Source organism: Meles meles, chromosome 9 (assembly GCF_922984935.1).
Source record: "Meles meles chromosome 9, mMelMel3.1 paternal haplotype, whole genome shotgun sequence".
In the NCBI taxonomy this organism is placed as follows: domain Eukaryota; kingdom Metazoa; phylum Chordata; class Mammalia; order Carnivora; family Mustelidae; genus Meles; species Meles meles.
The window spans coordinates 54965417-54986044 of NC_060074.1; positions in this window are offsets into that span (position 1 = coordinate 54965417).

Genomic DNA, 20628 nt, shown 5'->3' on the forward strand with positions numbered 1-20628 from the left:
CACTGAGTTATGACTCAGCAGGGCATTTATTCTGCCCTTGATTGAATCTTGAGACACTTGATGCCAGGACATTCTGACTATGGCCTCTGCTGTGGAATTCTCTGTTCAGCTTGTCTTTTCATTTAAAATTAATTGAAAAAGTATCTTTTTGCTGCTGTTTTCAACCACCTGAAAATACATAAATGTATTGTTGAGTATTCTGCAAAGTGCTCTTGGACTTCTCTTGTCTTCCTGTGTATTTTGTTGATGGGTAAATAGAGCAGAAAGATCAACTGGACTTTGGCTTTATCATGAGAGTGGGAGCCATACCATCTCTAAGTTGTTGTGCTTCTACTTGCAGTAATGATATTTGGGATACACAGAAATATACATAAAGAATCTACATGAATATGTTGACAGTGGTATAAAGTATATCCATGTTCTATTCTGTCTTTTCTAACTGATATGACATTCATTCAGAATATTGAGTACTGACTCTGTCTGGGACTGTTTTAGTCACCGTAGACACAAAAACGAATGGCAATCTTCTTCCTGCCTTCATCGAGTTTAACTTAGCAAGGCAGAGCGGTGTGGTAAGTGCTATGATGATACGAGTACAAGAGGCAACAAGAGCATATAAAGGGAGCATGTCATCTGATTTTGAATGTGCAGCATCATGCAAGGCAAGTTTCAAATGCTTTTAGAAGGCCCACATGCATGCACACAAAAACACAAGTTAGGTATTTTCCATCTTAAACACGTAAGATGGCATATCCATGGAGCTGTTTTTTTTCTACTAAGCAGGCTTTTGTTAACTAGAGAAATAGAGCTGGCTCTTGTTCTAAAGGGATAGCAGAAGATGTCCTTGATAAACTGAACAGATATTTATCATTTCCACAAATTTTTGCCAAATTTTGGATGTCCTATTTCTTCACCTCCTTAAAAACTCCCTACTCCTGGCAGAGTTTTAACCTAGGACATTATTGTAGCAGCTAATACCAGATTTCCAGATATTTGACGTCAAGCATATAACTGATTCTGATTAAGGGACAGGCGGGGCTCGATAGGGATAGAGAGATATGGGGACTATGTGATCAGGCTCACAGAAATCCCCAAAATGCTGAGGTGTAAGGAGACCAGAGATATAGGAAAAAACCAGACCACCCTGCCCTACGTGTCCCAGGGGGGTGTCTTTTTTATAACAGTCAGCTGTGACCAAAAAAGAATAACCAGACCCTAAAAAGAAGTAAGCTTTGTAAGTAAGTAAGAAGTAAGCTTAAAGATATTGTAACAATAGTGTGGCCAGTAGAGAAGTCAACAAGATTTAAGAACCCTGGTCAGCCTTCCATAAAAGACCCATCCTAAAAGCCCATGCTCGCAACCCTGTTGGGGGTCCCTTTAACTTATGAGAGTTTTTTTCTGTATCCTTGCTTAATGAAATTCTTTCCTCAGTTTGCTGACTGTCCTTTGTCTGAAGTGACAGCCAAGAGACATTTTGAATGGAAACCTTCAAGTTCAATAGAAAAAATAAAATTGACTGCCTCAAAGAAACAGGTTGGACAAGCTGGGATTGGGATTGTCAATACAAATGTCATATTAGCAGCAGAGGACAAGCTTCCGATTTCCTCTTCTTTGGATGCCCTATGGAAATTAGATGTCAGTCCCACTGTACTGTCCAATGGTGATGGGAGAAAGAGTGTACACAGCGGCTTATAGTTGTCTACTTAGCCTACAGCTGCAACGTTATATTTTCCTAAAGTAGAGTGTTCCTGTTTTAACAATCACTTTACCTCCATGTAAAACCAACAACTTTCCCTTGTTTTTTTGTTGCCAAATAGCTGGGATTTGTTTTAGCAAACTTAGAGGGTAGAATCATTAAGTCCCATGCCTCAGAGGAGAGAGAATTGGTCAAATATCAAGATGAAGACCCAACCCTTGCCATATTGGAAGGTTTGTGCTTTTGAACAGAAATCCCTGTATGTGCTACAGACAAATGGAAGGAGACAAGTCTACGTGGAGCCCTGAAGGACAGGAGGAGTTAGTCCAGCAAGAGGGGCTGGAATTGCGTTTTAGGCAGGGAGAACAGCTTGTGTTACCTAGAACCCAGAGCGAACACAAGAGCTATAAGAAACTGAGGTTTCACAAATTCAGTATGCACTGAATAGATAAAGTAAGAGGACACTGTGTAGCCACACACTGAGAAGGACTGCATGACCTCTTGTAGAATTAATGCCTGCTAAATGTGTAAGTTTGCCCTGGCCAGTTGCAACTCATCTAAATTTTGATTACGGGAAATTTGTGATTTTTAAGAGATATGGCAGAACTCGCTAGAATCATTTTCTTGGAGAAGAAAATCTTGGGCAGAATTTTATTTTTTTAATTTTGTTTTACAGATTTTATTTATTTACTTGAGAGAGAGAGAGAGCGTGCAGGCACAGAGGAAGAGAGAGAGGCAGACTCCCTGCTGAGCAAGGAGCCCAACGCGGGGCTCAATCAGAGGACCCTGGGATCATGACCTGAGCTTAAGGCAGATGCTTAACCCACTGAGACACCCAGGCACCCCTCTTGGGCAGAATTTTAAGTCCTAGGATCTTTTCATGGACTACCAATGTAAATAAATGGATAAATCTCCCTATAGAACCCTCCAAATACATTTTATGTGGGTGAATCTACGTATCAAAATGTTAAAGATATGACACTATAAGATAACTTTAGTTTTCAAAGACATATTATATAAATGAAGAAGTTCTTACCCTCAGAGTAAACGAAATATCTCTGTAAAATATTTTTTCTAATATTTAGATGGTGCATTATTCTTGACTTTATTTTTCTCATATGTTACATTTTCTGAAATCAGATTAATTTAGTCTTCTTGTATTTTGAAATCACATACTAGGTCACCTCAAACTGATCCTTTTTTACTGAGAATATCATCTTAACATTTTCAGTGGAATGCACATTCCAAAGGGTTGGTATCATTTCTGTTTTCTCTATCTTGTGTCCCTTGCTTGCCAGCAATATGTAAGTGCGTGATATTCGCTTGGAGTGAAGAACAGTATATTTGACATTAGGCTGGAGGGATGGTGTCTTTATAATTATAATAGGCTTCTGACACATCGCTTTAGTTATTCTACAGAGTGCTGTATGCTGGAAAGAAATGTGGGCTCTCGGGACTCAGATCTCAGCTTGAAATCTAGCTCTTCATTTAAGATTAAAAACTTAGGCATATTAATTGCCCTCTCTAAGTCTCAGTTTTCTAATGTGCAATGGGAGTAAGGCCATCACTACAGGGATATTTTAAATATTAAAAAATTAATGAATATATACAAAGTACTTGCAATGTGGTTAAGACTCAGGAAAGAACAGTTGTTGTGACAACAATAATAATTAGCACAGTATCTACCAAAACAACAGTTTTTTCTAGAGATTGAGCAAAGAAGTTAGCAGTCTAAGGAAAATATTATCTTTTAGAGAGATATGTTATACTTTCTTATAAGTAATTTAGATGAAATTAAGAATGAAATTTCATATATCATAAATCAAAATTCAAATGCTTCCAATTATACATAAGTAGTTGTTGGGTATATAATAGATAGAAGTATAATTTGAATGATTTTAACATTTCTACAAAACCTAAAGTGTAGTTTTATTGCTTCTTAGTTTCTGGCAGTTTCTCCATGTTACATTGTGTATTAAGCTCAGAAATGTCCTACAACTACACTTCCACTTTAATTGATGAAAGATTACAAAATGACTTATAAATCAATTAGCATAATAAAAATGAGTAATCCTATTCTTGATATGATGATGTTTATTAATTTCTAACTAGTTACAGTGCTATTGTAGTATATATAAGATAGAGTAGTAACTACATAATATCATCTGAATCATCGAACTAACCCCAATAGGGTTGCTGTGTCTTCCATCATGAAAAAGCAAAAAACCTGAATTCAGAATTGGAGTCAAGACATTTCTTTCTTAGAATAAGAGTTATTTTGCAGTATTGATAAATATGCTATGTCAAGAACTACGAAGAATAACCCCAAGTTTAAAAGGACGGCTTTTTCTTCAGATGAAATAAAATCTATATGACCTTGGCAATCAGGGGAATAGTCAAAAGCAAAGATATTAATTTGCAATGGACAAATACAAAGGAATACCAGTAAGTCAGAAAACCTCAAATATAGGAAATACCAAAAAATCTTCCAGATACAGAACTAAAATTTAAAAACCACATTCTTCCGCTTATCTTTTAAAAATGCTTTTTCTTCTGGAAACGTTCATACATATAGACAAAATGATGTAAAGAGCCCAGCATACTCATCACATAGCTTTATCATCTCCTAGCCAATATTGTTTTATACCCCAGCGACTTCCTCCTTTCTTTGCTAGATATTTTGAAGCAAATCCCAGATAGCAAAAAATTTCACATATAAAAGTTCAATATAGGGGCACCCTGAGTGGCTCACTCAGTTGAGCATCTGACTCTTGAACTTGGGTCTTGTGAGTTCAAGCCCCACATCAAGCACCGAACCGACTTTTTTTTTTTTTTTTAAAGATTCAACTTATTTATTTGAGAGAAAGAGAGCACATGAGAAAGTTACAAACAGGGGGGAAGAGCAGAAAGAGAAGGAGAAGCAGACTCTGCGCTAAGCAGGGAGCCCAGTGTGGGGCTCTGTCCTCATGACCTGAACTGGAGGCAGATGCCTAAGTGACTGAGCCACTCGGGCGCCCCAGCATTGAGCTTACTTAAAAAAATAAAATAAAATTCAATATGGAAGGACAATTTTTGAAGATGGGCTCATAATACCATATTTCGTTTAATAGTTACTAGCAATGTATTAGTATCATTTTATAGTCCATTAGTGTTTAAATTTTCCTGCCTGTCTCGTACGTGTATGTGTATCTATATTACATATTAATCTTTTTATTGCAATTTTTGATATGTTTCTTTGTGCCCTGATATTTAACTTAGAACCTTGATCAGATTTAGTTCATTTTTTTTTAAGATTTTATTTATTTATTTGACAGACAGAGATCACAAGTAGGCATAGAGGCAGGCAGAGAGAGAGGAGGAAGCAGGCTCCCTGCGGAGCAGAGAGTCCGATGCGGGGCTCGATCCCAGGACCCTGAGATCATGACCTGAGCCAAAGGCAGCGGCTTAATCCACTGAGCCACCCAGGCGCCTCCAGGTTTAGTTCATTTTTAAACGAAATTTTTATTTTTTCCAGTTTTATTGAAAAATAATTGATACACATCACTTTATAAGTTTAAGGCATATAGCATGATGGTTTGATTTACATCTGTTGTGAAATGATTACCACTATAGGTTCAGGTAATATCCATCTTCTCATAGAGATACAATAAAAAGAAAAGAAAAAAGAAAAAAAAAAGAAAAAAGTTCTCCTTTTGATGACAAACTCTCTTAACTTTCCTGTATATCATACAGCAGTGTTAACTATAGTCATCATGTTGTACATTACATCCCTGGTACTTATTCATCTTATAACTGGAAGTTTGTACCTTTTGACCCACGCTTCTCCGATTTCCCCTCCCTCTACCCTATGCTTCTGGTAACTACAAGTCTGATCACCTTTTCTACGAGTTTATCTTTGTTTTTTGTTTGTTTTTAGATTCCACGCATAAGTGAGATCACACAGGATTTGTCTTTCTCTATCTGATATTTCACTTAGCATAATGCCTTCAAGGTCCACCCATGTTGTCACAAATGGTAGGATTTTCTCATTTTTTATGGCTGAATAATAATCGGTTGTGTTTATATACCACAGCGTCTTTATACAATCATTCATCAGTGGACACTCAGGTTATTTTCATATCTTTGTTATTGTAAATAATGCTATGAACACGGATGTGGAGATTTTTTTTTCAAATTAATGTTTTTGTTTCCTTTGGCTGTAGTCCTAAAAGTGGAATTGCTGGATCATATGAGAGTTCTATTTTTAATTTTTTGAGAACCCTCCATCCTGTTTTCCATTGTGGCTGCACCAATTAACCGTCCATAGTCACAAGTGTTACCATTTCTTCACATCCACACCAGCACTTGTTATCTCTTGTCCTATTGGTCATGGTCATTCTAACAGTCATGAGATGATATTGCACAGCAATTTTAATTTGTATTTCCCTAATGATGACTGATGTGGAGCACTTTCTTCATGTACTTGTTGGTTTTTCATGCATTTTCTTTGGAGAAATATCTATTCAGTCTTTTGCCCATTTTAAAAAATTGGGTTATTTGTGCTCACTTCGGCAGCACATATACTAAAAAATTGGGTTATTTGTTTTTGTTATTGAGTTAAAAGAGGTTTTTGTTTGTTTGTTTGTTTGTTTTAACATTGTGGGCATCAACTCTTTACCAGATATATGGTGTGCATATTTCTTTCCCATTCCATTGGCTGTCTTTTCACTTTGTTGATGGTGTCTTTTGTTGCACACAAGTTTTTTTTTAGTTCAAAGTAGTCCCACTGTTTATTTTTAATTTTCTTGCTTGTACTTTAAGTGTCATATCCAAAAAAAAATCATTACCAAAATGATTTGTAAGGAAACTTATCCCTACATTTTATGTCAGGAAAATGTTTAGTTTCTGGAAAATTTATAATTTCTGGTCTTACATTTGAGTCTTTAATCGATTTTGAGTTAAGTTTTATGAGCGGTGAAAGATACGGATCCAATTTCAGTCTTTTATATGTGAATATCCAGTTTTTCCAGCACGGTTAATGAAAAGAACGTCTTTTTTCCACTGAGTATTTTTGAATCCCTTGTCAAATATTAGTTGACCATATACACTTTGGTTTATTTGTGGGTTTTTATTCTATTCCATTAGTCAGTTTAACTGTTTTTACACCAGTGCTATACTCTTTTGATGACTGTGGTTTCATAGTATAGTTTGAAATCATGGAATGTGATGCTTCCTGCTTTGTTCTTCTTTCTTAAGGTTTATTTGGCATTTGGGAGTCTTTTGTGATTCCATATAAATATTAGAAGTATTTTTTCCTACTTCTATAAAAAAAAGTCACTGGAATCCTGATAAGGATTGCATTGATTCTATAGATGGCTTTGGTAGTATTGACATTTTAACAATACAAATTCTTCCAATCCATGAGAGAGGATAACTTTCCATTTAGTTGTGCTTTCTATTTCTTTAACCAAAGTCTCATGGTTTTCAGAATAAAGACCTTTCACCTCCTTAGTTGAATTTATGCCTAAGTATCTTGTTTTTGTTTTGTTTTGTTTTAGTATCTTATTATTTTTGATGCTATTGTAAATGGGATCAATTTCTTTATTTCTCTTTCAGTAAATTCATTGCTAGGTATAGAAATGCTACCAATTTTTGTATGTTAATTTTCTATCCTACTGGATTCATTGATTAGGACTAAGAAATTTTTGGTTTGGTCTTTAGGGTTTTCTATAAATAAAATCATGCCATCTGTAAATGGAGACAATTTTCTTTCTTTCCAATTTTTTAAAAAAGATTTTATTTATTTATTTGTCAGAGAGAGAGACAGTGAGAGAAGGAATACAAGCAGGGGGAGTGGGAGAGGGAGAAGCAGGCTTTCTGTTTCAGGGAGCCTGATGCAGGGCTTGATCCCAGGACCCTGGGATCAGGACCTGAGCTGAAGGCAGACCCTTAACAACTGAGACCCAGGCACCCCATTCTTTCCAATTCTTAGGACTTTTTTGTTTTGTTTTGTTTTGTTTTTTGACCTCATGTAAGATTGGGTAAGAAAATGTTTGTGGCCTTTTGGTACTCACATCTTTCAGAAAAATATTTTCACCTGACTGACTTAGTCTTTAGAGCATGCAGCTTGGGGTTGTGAGTTCAAGCCCTATGTTGGGTTAGAAATAAATAAATAAGTAAATAAATAAATAGTTTAAAAAATTAAAACAACAACATTGATAACTTCAAAAACATCTTCTTCCATGGGCATATGCAAATCATCACTAAGGAGATATTAATAGAATGATTCCTTGGAATATGTCCTTTTTTATAGTGGACTGTATTAGGTGGTGCAGCTGTATATTAACATCAGTCTTAATCTGGAATTATAGTAGGAACAAGGATGCATATGGAGATAATTTTGTAATCTTTCTAAACTGGAAAATTTGGCTTGCTAGAATCATAATCTTCTCTGTGCTACAATTTTTTTTAAATGTAGAAATGTGGAAAATAAGCCACTTTCAACATCTTAGATGTTGAAACACTCAGAAACAATGGAAAAACTCTATGATTTAGAATAGTAACAAGGGAAACATAAAATTTGGTGGACCCAATGATCTTAACTACTGCTCCAAATAACTTCTATTTCTCATAGTCAATAAACATTTAGGTAAGATTTTGCATATGAAAATTCTAATTCTTAAAAGTGAAATAAAATATACCATTGTAAAGGCAGAAAAATAAAATGGCTATTTAACAGCACTACACATGCCGATAAATCATAGGGAATCTCTCCCTCCCTCACTTGTTCTCTCTAGTGAGATAAACACAGTTTGTCACATTCAGAGAATATTGTATACCATAGGAATAATCAGAACATATTGTTAGCTCCAATTTTCCATCATTTATTTTTCAGTGCCAAACAAAAGTAAACCTCACCACACAGTTTATTCAAGGGTAGAAAGAGAATTAGCCTTTTAATGGGAGCTACTGTTTTAAAGAGTGCCTCTTAGAAGTAAAAGATGGAAGGAAACACTGTTCAATTAGTGCACAGTTGTTCATTGTGCTTACTAATGCTATATAGAAAAGCCTCTTTAAAAAGTTTTCATTACTACGTATTTTGCATAATGTCCATATTAAAAATCAATGTACTATTTTGCCTGGAAAATACGGCAGCTGATCTGTAAGTCAGTTTGAAAGAAAACTGCGCTCAATAGACAAAGACTGATTCTTCATCCATCTGACATGTCACGCCAACAAATGGTTTTTTTGTGCACTCTGTCAGTGTCTTAATCAGTGTCAAGACAGCCCCCAGCACCGATTCAGCTCTGAAAGCTCTTCTCACACTTAATCCTTCAACTTGTGTACGTTGTAGAGACATTCAGATGAGGCATGATAATACACATGATTTACATGGTTCTGTCAATTCTTGGATTTGTCACACATCAAAATCACAGAAGCTGAATTTCTCCCCATTACCATCTGAATTACTTAAAGAGTAAGTTGCAAAAACCCACCTAATTGCTATGTAGAACTACTTATTGCAACCTCAAGTTAGAATTTTTATAAAAAGAAGTTTTATAAGCCTGTTAGTAAAATTTTATAGTAATTAGGTTCTCATGCATAGATGTTTGTGTGTAGACTGTTTTCTTGCTTTTTGACTATTAAATATATGTAAGTTAACACACGGGGTTATGTAAGTAAAGGCTGAATACGTGTTTTCTTTCTTCTATGGACCTTTCCAGAACCATGACATTTTAAAGGTTTTTGGCTAAAACATACATATGAACAAATAAACTTTTATTTACTACTCAATACATTGCCTGTATGTTTCAGATTAAGAGACACTGTGGCATGAAACAGAACAGTATACATTTATTAGGCAGTTCAAAGTATAGATTGATTGTGTCTCAATAACAATGGACTCAGAACTTCATAGTTGGATTAAAATGGTGTGTGTGTGTATATATATATATAAATTTCCCCCCCTTCTTTAGAGATAAAGACACCCCTGATCTAGGGCAAGCAAAAGAATCTTTGTGCAGTGGAGAGAAATGACAGGAACAAATGAAAATTTAATTCTATAGTTCAAGATATAACTGAAGAATCCAGGGAAGCTGCAATTACACCTAAAATACTGTTGCAACTTCTAAAATAATTAAATTATGGGAGAGCCTGGGTGATTCAGTCAGTCAAGCATCTAGCTACCTTTGGCTCAAAGGGTCCTGAGATCACGCCCAATATCAGGTTCCCAACTCCCCCCAGCCCCTCCAACCTGGTTGGTGCACACTCTCTTCTGCTCTCTCCCTTTCACTCAAATAAGTAAATAAATAAATAAATAAAAATCTTTTTAAAAAAATTTGATTATGTAACATGATATATAATAAATGGGTATAAATTAATTAAATGGGTTAAAATTAGGACCTTGTAATTTAACTCCTTACATTTAAATAATTTACCAGCTGTTGTATCATGGGTCAGTCATTTAGACTCTCAATGCCTCAGTTTCCTCTTTCCTAAAGATGGAGCTAATGCTAGTAATTGCCTCACATGTTCTGAAGATTACAGTAGAGATTTCATGAAAACTACTTAAAATGATAGCCAGCAAGTAGAATGTACACAATAAATATTAGCTATGATTATGTTATCAAGTAATAAATCATTAGAAAATATAATGAATACTCATTCACAGGAAAAAAATTATAAAATACTGGGAAATAACCTCAACTTGAAAGGCATGGAAAACATTTAGAAGACTCTTTTCAGATGAATAAAGAGAAATACTCAGCATATGTAAACATGTAATTTTTCCCCAAATTGACCTAAAGTCCTGTCACAATTCAAGTTGAAATAAAGGAATATTTGGGGGAATCTGACAGAGTACATCTAATATATATATTAGAAAGAATATGTACATATATATATAAAAGAACATGTTTGGGGCGCCTGGGTGGCTCAGTGGGTTGAGCCGCTGCCTTCGGCTTGGGTCATGATCTAAGGGTCCTGGGATCAAGTCCCGCATCGGGCTCTCTGCTCAGCAGCGAGCCTGCTTCCCTCTCTCTCTCTCTGCCTGCCTCTCTGTCTACTTGTGATCTCTCTCTGTCAAATAAATAAATAAAATCTTAAAAAAAAAAAAAAAAAAAGAACATGTTTAAAAAATAGTCATTAATTTAAGGGAAAAAAGGAGGAAATGAATGGACACACTTATCATGTAATTAGCATAATGTCATAATAAAGGAGAACTTAAAAAATCTAAAGAGCAGAATAGACAGCCCTCTTATATTAACTATAGATTGAACTATATTAAATTACTGACATTTAATAGTTTTTTATCTAGATCTACAAAATTAGAAATTTCATATGCTTTAATCTATTACTTGTTATGCATAGGGTAGCATTTAAATGAATAGACAAAGTAAAATAGTCAATAAATGATGCCTTAAAAAATAATTAGTTAAAAAACATCAAGTTACGGCCTAATCTTAGATTTATTTTGATGAGTTAGAATTAAGTAATAAATAAACACAAGAAGTGCTGCTTTATAATAATCAAACTTTTGCTTTCTGTAAGCAACTCATATCACTGACAGAAATGGTTAAATGATGGTATACCTATATGGTGGAAAATTATACTATCAATAATAATGATGCTTTGGTAGGAAATTAAAAATATGAAAAAACACTCCTTGTATATAATACTGGGAATAGAATAAAGCAGAATGTATTATTTTATAAATGATCCAAATCAAGCAAATATTATTATTTGAGAAACTTATTTAGGCCAATAAATTTACACAGTAAAATATATATTTATGATAAGTTTATTAAAACCAAATATATATATACATATAAAATAGATTGTTAACAGTGTTATGGTAAGATTGCTTAAAATCCTTAACTTTTTCCTATGTTTGTTTTATAGTTTTTCAGTAAAAATATAGGTAGAATTTAAGCCACTTCCCCTTGGCCTCCTTCCTTACCCTGAGGAAATCTGATCTTGAATTTAATGTTTATTTTTGCATATAAGTTCTTATATTTTAAAGTATTTCTTCTTAAATAATACAAGTTCTTTAAATATTTTCAAATTTATATAATATTATCATAATGCATTTATAACTTTTATAGTTTTATTTATTTATGTGTGGATTTACATATCATGAAACTCACCTATTGTAAGTATATAGCTCATGATTTCTGAATTGTAGAGTTGTGCAATTATCCCCATAATCCAATTTTAGAATACTTTCTTCATTCCTTAAATTCCTTGAGCCCATTTACAGTCAATCCCACTCTTACCCCCAGTTCCAGAAAATCACTGATCTGCTTTCTATCTCTATAAATTTGTTTTTCTGGACATTTCATAATGCAAAATCACACAAAATCAAATATTTTGTGTCTGGCTTCTTTCACTTAGTCGTATTTTGAGATAACCAATGCTATAATATGACTCAGTATTTCATTCCATTTTTGTATTGAATAGTACTCTATGTTGAAGTCCCTTACATTTTGTTTATCCATTCACCAGGTAATAGACATTTGGATTGCTTCCAATTTTTCAGTCTTATGAATAATGCTGCTCTGAATATTTGTGTATAATTATTTGTGTGGATTTATGTTTTCATTTTTCTTAGGATTCCTAGAATTGCTGGGACATATGGCAATTTATGTTTAACTTTTTAAGAAACTGCCAAACTGTTTTTCAAAGTGGCTGTACCATTATGCAGTCCCTTTAGCAACATGTGAGGGTTTTTGTTTTTCCACATCCTCACCAACACTTGTTATTGTCTGTTTATTTTATGATAGGCCAGCTAGTGGGTATGTAGTCCATATGTAATACATTTTTCTAAAGATTTTATTTATTCATTTGAGAGAAAGAGAGAGACAGAGAAAGCACAAGCAGGGGGAGAGGCAGAGGGAGATAGAGAAGCAGGCTCCCCACTGAGCAGGGATCCTGACCTGGGGCTTCATCCCAAGACCTGGAGATCATGACCTGAGCTGAAGGTAGACACTTAACCATCTAAGTCACCCAGGTGTCCCTTCGTAATAATTTTTATGCACATATCCTTAATGCTTGGGCATATAATAATGTTAGGCATAATATAATGTTAAGGACCTTATCATTGCTTCTCAGCTATTTTTCTATCTCTTTTGGTGAAATATCTATACAAGTTTTATCCATTTTTTTGAATGGGTTGTTCATGTTTCTATTCTGAGTTGTAAAAGTTCTTTATATTCTGGATATAATATCTTTATGAAGTAGGTGATTTGCAATGTTTTCTTCCAGTCTTTTGGTTGTCTTTTCATTTTTTTAAAGGGTCTTTTGAAGTACAAAAGATTTTAATTTTAATGAAACTAAATTGACATTTTCTTTTATTATAATTTGTGCTTTTGGTGTCATGTCTAAGAACTCTGTCTAACCAAAGGTCATGAAGATTTTATCTTATGTTTGTTTTTATTTTATATTTTTGGCCCTTACATTTAGATCTTTGATCCATTTTGAGTTAATTTTTGTGTATAGTGTGTAGGATGGGTCTAGGCTCATTTTTTTTACATATGGATATCCAATTGTCCCAGTACTACTTGTTAAAAAGACTATCCTTTGCCCAGTTGATTTGCCTTGGCATGTTTTTGAAAACTCATTTCATTTCCAAACTCTCAGATCTGTTCCATTGATCTCTCAATTCTGATTCAATACCAAGACTTGATTACTGTAGCTTTATAGCACATTCTTAAGTCAAGTAGTGTACGTCCTTCAACTTTGTTCTTCTTTTTTTAAAAGTATCTTGGATCGCATTCCAGTCAAAGTTTAACCAGAGGAGCAAAACCAGTGGGAGATAAATATCAAGAGATTTATTACAAAGAATTGGCTTATGTGATTGCAAGGGCTGCCCAGGCAGTTCTGAAATTTGTAGGTCACTCTACCAGGAAAGGCAAGCTTAAACTCAGGCACCAGTGGAAGCTGCTGTCCATAGCAAAGAAAAATTGGTTTAGAGAAACCACAGCTCTACTTTTAAGATCTTTTGACTGATTGGATCAAGCATGCACAGATTATCTAGGATAATCTCCTTTACTTAAGGTCAAGTGATTATGGGCTACAATCACATCTACAAAATGCCTTCACAGAAACATCTAGATTAGTGTTTGATTGAATAACTGAGGGCTGTAACCCAGTCAAGTTGATATACCAAAAAACCATCACAGCTGCTCTAGGTCTTTTGCACTTCCATATACATTTAGAATCAGTTTCTACAACAAACCAAACCAAACCAAACCAAAAACAAAAAGCCCCACAAAAACAAAAAAAGATAAAAATAAAAGTAAAAACCCAAACAAAACAAAACAAAAAGTTTGTTCGGACTACTTGGTGATTCAGAGAATCACCTTTACTAGACATCGTATCTCTAGATAGTCTCTCCTGTGTATTGTCTATGTTAGCTCTAAAAAGAAGATATAAAATCACAGCACAGTTGCAAATTAAGCTTACTTTCTGATATTTTATTTTGAGTCAATCAATTTTTTGTGAATGTGCATAGTGGAAATTTGCATGTTTTGATGTCTAATGAAGAATTTAGGCCCGTAGGACTATAGTCCTAGTGAGTAAGGCATAGGAAGAAAATAAGCCAGAAATTGGAGCTTAATGCTAGATATATAATGATACAACTTTAATATTTAAATAAAGTATAAATTTAAGAGTTAGAACTGGAGGTAGATTTCCAGTTGCAGATTCTGGGTTTCAACAGCCCTTTAGTTATGCACATTATATCCTGGGTTTTTCAAACTTGTAGAGGTGCCATTTTGAAAGTTGTGATTTTAATAGAACAAAGGGATTCACAATTTCAAGAATCTACCACTTTGTAAAAGTGAAGTGTTTTGGTAGCGACTCGGTTGTTTCTTTGTTTTGTTTTATGTTTGCTAAATGGCAATATTTAAGTATGTGATAAACATATAAAGAAAAGGAGGGAGATTAGAAATGATGGGGATTTGCTAGACTATTTTTTCTCATTCTTACTGTATCTTTATTTCTGTGAGGAAGAATGTTCTGTAATAGCTTCAGTTATCATAAATATATTTCTTAAGGCCCATAATATTTGTCCAGACTCCAATTTCAAACTTTTAAATGGCTGTCGGACATCTCCATTTCTATCCTGAACTGTCCCTCACACTCACCATGTCCTGAATGGAATTCATTAAGAAGTACATTGTCATTCATGATAATGGTGTCATAATTCTTTCAGTTTTATATACTCAAAATCTAGTCATCTTTGTCTCCTTCTTTTCTTCTACTGTTCCCTATCTTTATCTATTCTACTGATAACAATCTATCATATTTCATGTTATGAAATTTTGAATTAGCTGATCTCTAAGTGCCATTTGAGTTCTAACATCTTACAATTTTTGTAATGAAATATTTTTTGACTAGCTCCTCTCAAGTTAATTGCTATTGCTATAATCTTAGTTCTGGACCTTCCATGACAATCCTGCATTAAGCCAGTTCTCTCCAATGTAGTCATCCCTTCCAGCCTTAGCAACATTGCACAATCCACCGAAATTAATTCTGCATGCTATTGCCAGATTAGTGTTGACAAGACAATGCTTTGTGTTTGATGTTACTCTTCAATTCAGGAACCAAAATAAGATCCCTGGTTTCTAGCATAACATTTCTAGAAATGCATCTCTGGTTTGGCAGTAGTTATCTCTCACCCATAAAGGTGCACACGTGCACATGCATGCACACTCACACATGAACAGACAGTTCTACAGTCTAAATAGTTAGAAAAGGAAAGACAGGTTAAGAAACTTTAAGCATTTAGAGGCACCTGGTGGCTCAGATGGTTAAGCATCTGTCTTCAGTTCAGGTCATGATCCCGGGGTCCTAGGACCCAGCGTCACGTTGGGCTCCCTGCTCAGTGAAAATCTGCTTCTTCCTCTTCCTCTCCCTCTGTGTGCTTGTTTAGGTCTCTCTCTCTCTCTCTCAAATAAATAAATAAATAAAATCTTTTAAAAATTTAAGCATTTATTTTATGAAAAACTTCTTGGACTCTTTCATATGTTAATATCTAGAGGAAAATCACATAGAAATTCTGCATTTCACAAATAAGTTTCAACTTTTTCTTTTGTCATAAGGAATTTTGTGACACCAAGGGTTTCAGGTAAAACACACAGGAAACTGTTCTAGAATATTAATTCTAACCTTCTCTCCCAGTGTTCCCAATTGTTGAGACCCCTTATACACCTCCTTCTTTTTTGTGTTCCAGTTACTGTTGACAGCCTCTGAAAGACACCACGGGCTGACTCTCTTAAGATTTATTCCAAATTCCTTTTGCCTTTTGTTTTTCCTCTGATAGACTCTCTCTCTCTCCCTCTCTCTCTCTCTCTCTCTCTGTGTGTGTGTGTGTGTGTGTGTGTGTGCATTTCTTTCTTTATTTTCTGCCTTTTCACCAATCGTCAGCCTCCCTTGCCACTAAGCACTGATTTTGTGGTAAAATTCTAGCAGAAGACCCTAGGAAATGTTAAAGAGGGTTAGGTATGATGATTTTTACTTACCATTTTGTGAAGGTGAGTATCACATTTTACTGTTGCTTTTCAATTTTCATGTGTTACTCATATGAACAAATACCCAGCTGATGTTCTCGAATCTGCAAAAGAAGGTCAGAAGGCTGATGAGAATCAAATCATATCATGTAGCTTCTACTCAGGGCTGAAGCTTCATTGATATTTATTATATATTCATTGACAAATATGTTAAAAATTAGAATCTTTGTAGCCTATGAATTTAGCCTAGTTTAGGATGAGAAAAATTCTACATATATTCCAGAGTATAGAATTATTTTTCACAGTGTCTTTTGGAGCAAAACATATTAGTGAAACAGACTTAGATTATTTTAATGACTTTCAAAGCAAGATTTGCAAGATAATCAAATCCAGAATGGTGTTCCCCACTACCTAAAAGACAGGGCTCCCATATTTGGGGACCCTTCCAGATCTCACCCTATCTACCTCTTGCCATCTATTTGTATGCCTTATAATATTGTAATAGTTAGTATAGTATTTTCTTGAGTTATTTGAGTCATTCTGGAAAATTACTGAACTGTAATGGAAGGGGTAGTTTGTTGGAGCCCCTGACTTCATAGCCAAGTCAGACAGGATTATAGAAAGTCTGGGGATCTCTAAAGTGACAGCAGACTGGGGCACGAGCTGGCTTGGTTGGTAGAGCATGTGACTCTTGATTTTGATGTTGTGAGTTCAAGCCCCATGTTGGATGTAGAGATTACTTAAAAATAAAAATCTTTAAAGAAACTTTAAAAAATAAAGTGAGAGCTGATTTTCAGAAGTGAGCCCTTAAGTCTGTGAATTCTGAAGCTAACTCTAGGGTAGGACATCCAGTTTGTATCAGAGAATTGGTTGGTGTGAGGGGAAAAGCAAACAAAAACCTCTCAATATACATACATTCCCTTCTAACTAACTAATCCCTGGAAATGATAGGAAAAAAAAAAAAAACCCTACATGGATGAAGAATAAAAGGATGACCTTAGTGAACTAAAAACTATGATCAACTTGTAAGGATGAAATGTAGATGGGGTTGGATCCATAAAGTAATATATTGTCTAAAATATGCATAGTTAAAAAAAACTGTTCAAATGTTTGGGAGAAACTCTGCAGGGCTTAATGATCGGATGTGGGGGTTACAGAAGGTATGAGAACCACATCCTTGAAACAAATATGCATAGTATGGGTGAATGCATTAAATTTGTAGCAGCTACTCAGATCGCCCATTCTCTTCACTCCAACTTTTATTTTAGGAGGTACGCACTTTAATCATAACACCGAATAGGAATACATGAGCTGAAGAGATACAAAGCACTGGGTGGCCCCAAATGTCAAAGAGGAATGGAAAACCCATAGTCCATTTCTCAATGTCAAGTACTTCTGATTTCATAGCCCATTTCACCCCTTCTCCACAATTAGAGGAATCCGATCATGACATGAACAGAAACCTAGAGGCAGATGTTTAACTGACCGAGCAACTCAGAAGCCCCAAAATTGTAATAAACCCTTAAAGGTGAATATGGGTGACATGATAGTTTAGGATGCCAGAAGGCTAGACATAAGGGGAATATATGTTCTAGCCAGATCTTTTCCATGGGCCTACACTATATGCTAATGAAGAAAACTGCCCAGGAAGAAACCGGAGTGAGCTCTTCTCAGTAGCACAGACATGTAGAGTTGGCATAGGTCTAAGGGTGGGCAGGATATCTAAAGAAAAAAAAGACAAACCATCTGGAGTTGGGTCCCTAAAGAAGTATAATATGATATTTTTTGTTGTTGTTGGGCAGGAACAGACATGAAAATCAACAATATTCTAAATTCCTCTTTAATATAAAGCAAAAGATACCTGTCAATAGAAGAAAACAAAGGGATTCTCTCACGCCCCACTACCGTTCCCCAATCATTGTCCTGATAATAGCTAGAAAAAGAGAAGCTGCCTCAAAAGAAGAAAGTAGGAAACCTAACACTTAATCTGCACCAAGACTAGGTGAAAGTCATTTCTACTGGGGAAAGTTTGGAAAACTCACTTATTACTGAAAAACCTCTCTGAAACAAGTCAGAGTTGGCAGGGGAGGGGAAGGAAAACTATGTGCATTCTAATCCAGCACTGAGTAGGAGTTAGGGACTGCTTGCTGTGGGGTGAGGGGCATGGATGTTGAGAAATTTCATCCCCAAGGAGCAGGTGCCCAGGGCCTACCCAAGGCTGGAGCAATAGAACCGAGTTTTCCCCTTCCCTCCATCATGAGCTTTGAAATTAGTACCAAAAAGAATAGTGTAAGAGAGACCCACCTCTTTGGCACAGGCCAACTGCTGCTTTTTGGCACGTGCTGAAAGTCTAAAATGGAGTAGAAGTTCTAAGAAAAATTGTAGGCATTGAATTCATTCTCAGCTTGTTAGCAGCTGTCCACCACTAGAAGAATTTTAAGACAATGGATTCAAACTTTCAAACTAATGGCTGGATAGAAGAAGAGCCACGCCTATTTTTAAGTTGCAGCATTATTTACCTTGGTCTCACGTGTGGTTTATTTTTATACACAATATCTGACATCAATTCAAAAATTATAAAACACACACCAAAATAGCAAGAGAAAATCACCGTACATCAAAAAATAAAACCTCCCCTGGGGATGGATGGCTCAGGTATTAGGAATTTTTCATCTGTACTAATATGTTAAGGAACTTACTGGAAAAAGTGGACACATGCCTGAAAAAATGAAGGGTTTGGGGAGAGATAGAAGCTGTAAATAAAAAGCAAATAAAATGCAAATAAAATGCCAGAAATGAGAAATATAATATGAGAGATACTGTAAGCCTTAATCAAAGTATGTGATATATTGCTAAATGTGATTTACAGACATCTGAACTGATGAAATCAAAATAAATACAATGAAATTTTTGTTATACTGGGATTTTAATATACGCATTTGCATACTTCAACAAGAAAGAAAATGTAAAACCTAACGAACGCAAATTTTACAAGGTTATTTGCTTTCTAAGAAGTGTTCCCTCTTCCAAACTTCTGATTCAAATGCCAGGTATTTAAACTCCTCTTTCCAGCGTGTCATACCCAAAGTTGCTCTGCCAACTTCTGAACATTATTTCCTTTTGTGTTCTGAAATGTATAACCATAGCCAGCTTTGCAGCGCATACCGAAGGTGAAGTCAAGCGAGTCTTTGTTTGATATACAGTTTGTCTGGCATCTGACATTAGCATGGCTAAGTACCTAATTGCTAAGTGCTACCAATTCAGATACTGCACATCATTCATGGACACTGGTCATTTTTTTAAGAGAAAGCAGTAAGAAATATTTTATAGAATATAAAATATAACAAAACATTGTTTAGCTGTATAAACGAAATACTTTCAAACACATACACCTAACACAAATGATTAAAGCAAATAAATCATAGGAAATAAAAGTTGTTAAATATTGAAGTAGTTGAATAGAGATGTGGGACTTCTCTTTGGATCTTTAGAAGCAAAATTTATTGATACTTAGGCTGAGTCTGTTCAATTTTTGTCTGAAGAAAAGGGCTAGGATTGGATCTGTTCTCAAATGAAGGCATCTAACAGTATGATATGAAGAAAATACTACATACAGAGGGAAGTCACAAAGGAGAGCGAAGACTACAATCTAACACTATAGAATAGAAGGTAAAAAGGAAGGATTTTAAAATATGTACTACACAGTGAGATTTGTTTGTCTAGAACCTATGTCCATAGACCTGTGTGTACACCAAGTGACTCTCAAGGCTGCGAGCTTTAAGGATAAGAGCAGTAGAGCTTACTGGGGAAGGTTCTGGCGAGACTGGTGAAATAGGATTGACCAGCAGTGACAGCCCACAGTTCGGTAAAAGAGAGTGGTCTGTATAAAGTAAGTGTGAGCGTCAAGGCCTAAGGGAGGGCTCCCTTGTATGAGCCCTTGTGTTTCTGGAGGATGATGACAGTCATATAAGGAAAAATTTATTTTAAAGATTGGAAGAAAAGATGTGAAATGGGAGGTTTTCCTGTTTGAATTGTAGAGACAGAAGTATGAAACCTAAACCTGGGAGATCGTGATGTCACTGTCAGCGCTTAATAAGAAAGAAGGAGAAGAAGAGGAAAGAATGAAGGGAAAGAGGGAGGAAGGGAGGGAGAGATGGATCTGTGCTTACTTCCAAACATAAATAACATGCTTGGAAATCAGGGAAGGAAGGAAGGCAAGAAAGAAATAGAAATTCCATGGAATGGTCAGCTCTGGACTTGGGACATGTACTCTACCATGGTAATTTTCCTCAACCTTGGAGGGTTCTTGGGAAGATATAAAGTTTAGGTACAAGCGGACCTTGAGGTAAGAGAGGAGGAACTGGATACCCTTTCAGTATCTTTTCCATTTATGTGGTATCTTGTGATTTTATCTGCACTATTCTTAAGGAAAATTATGGCAGG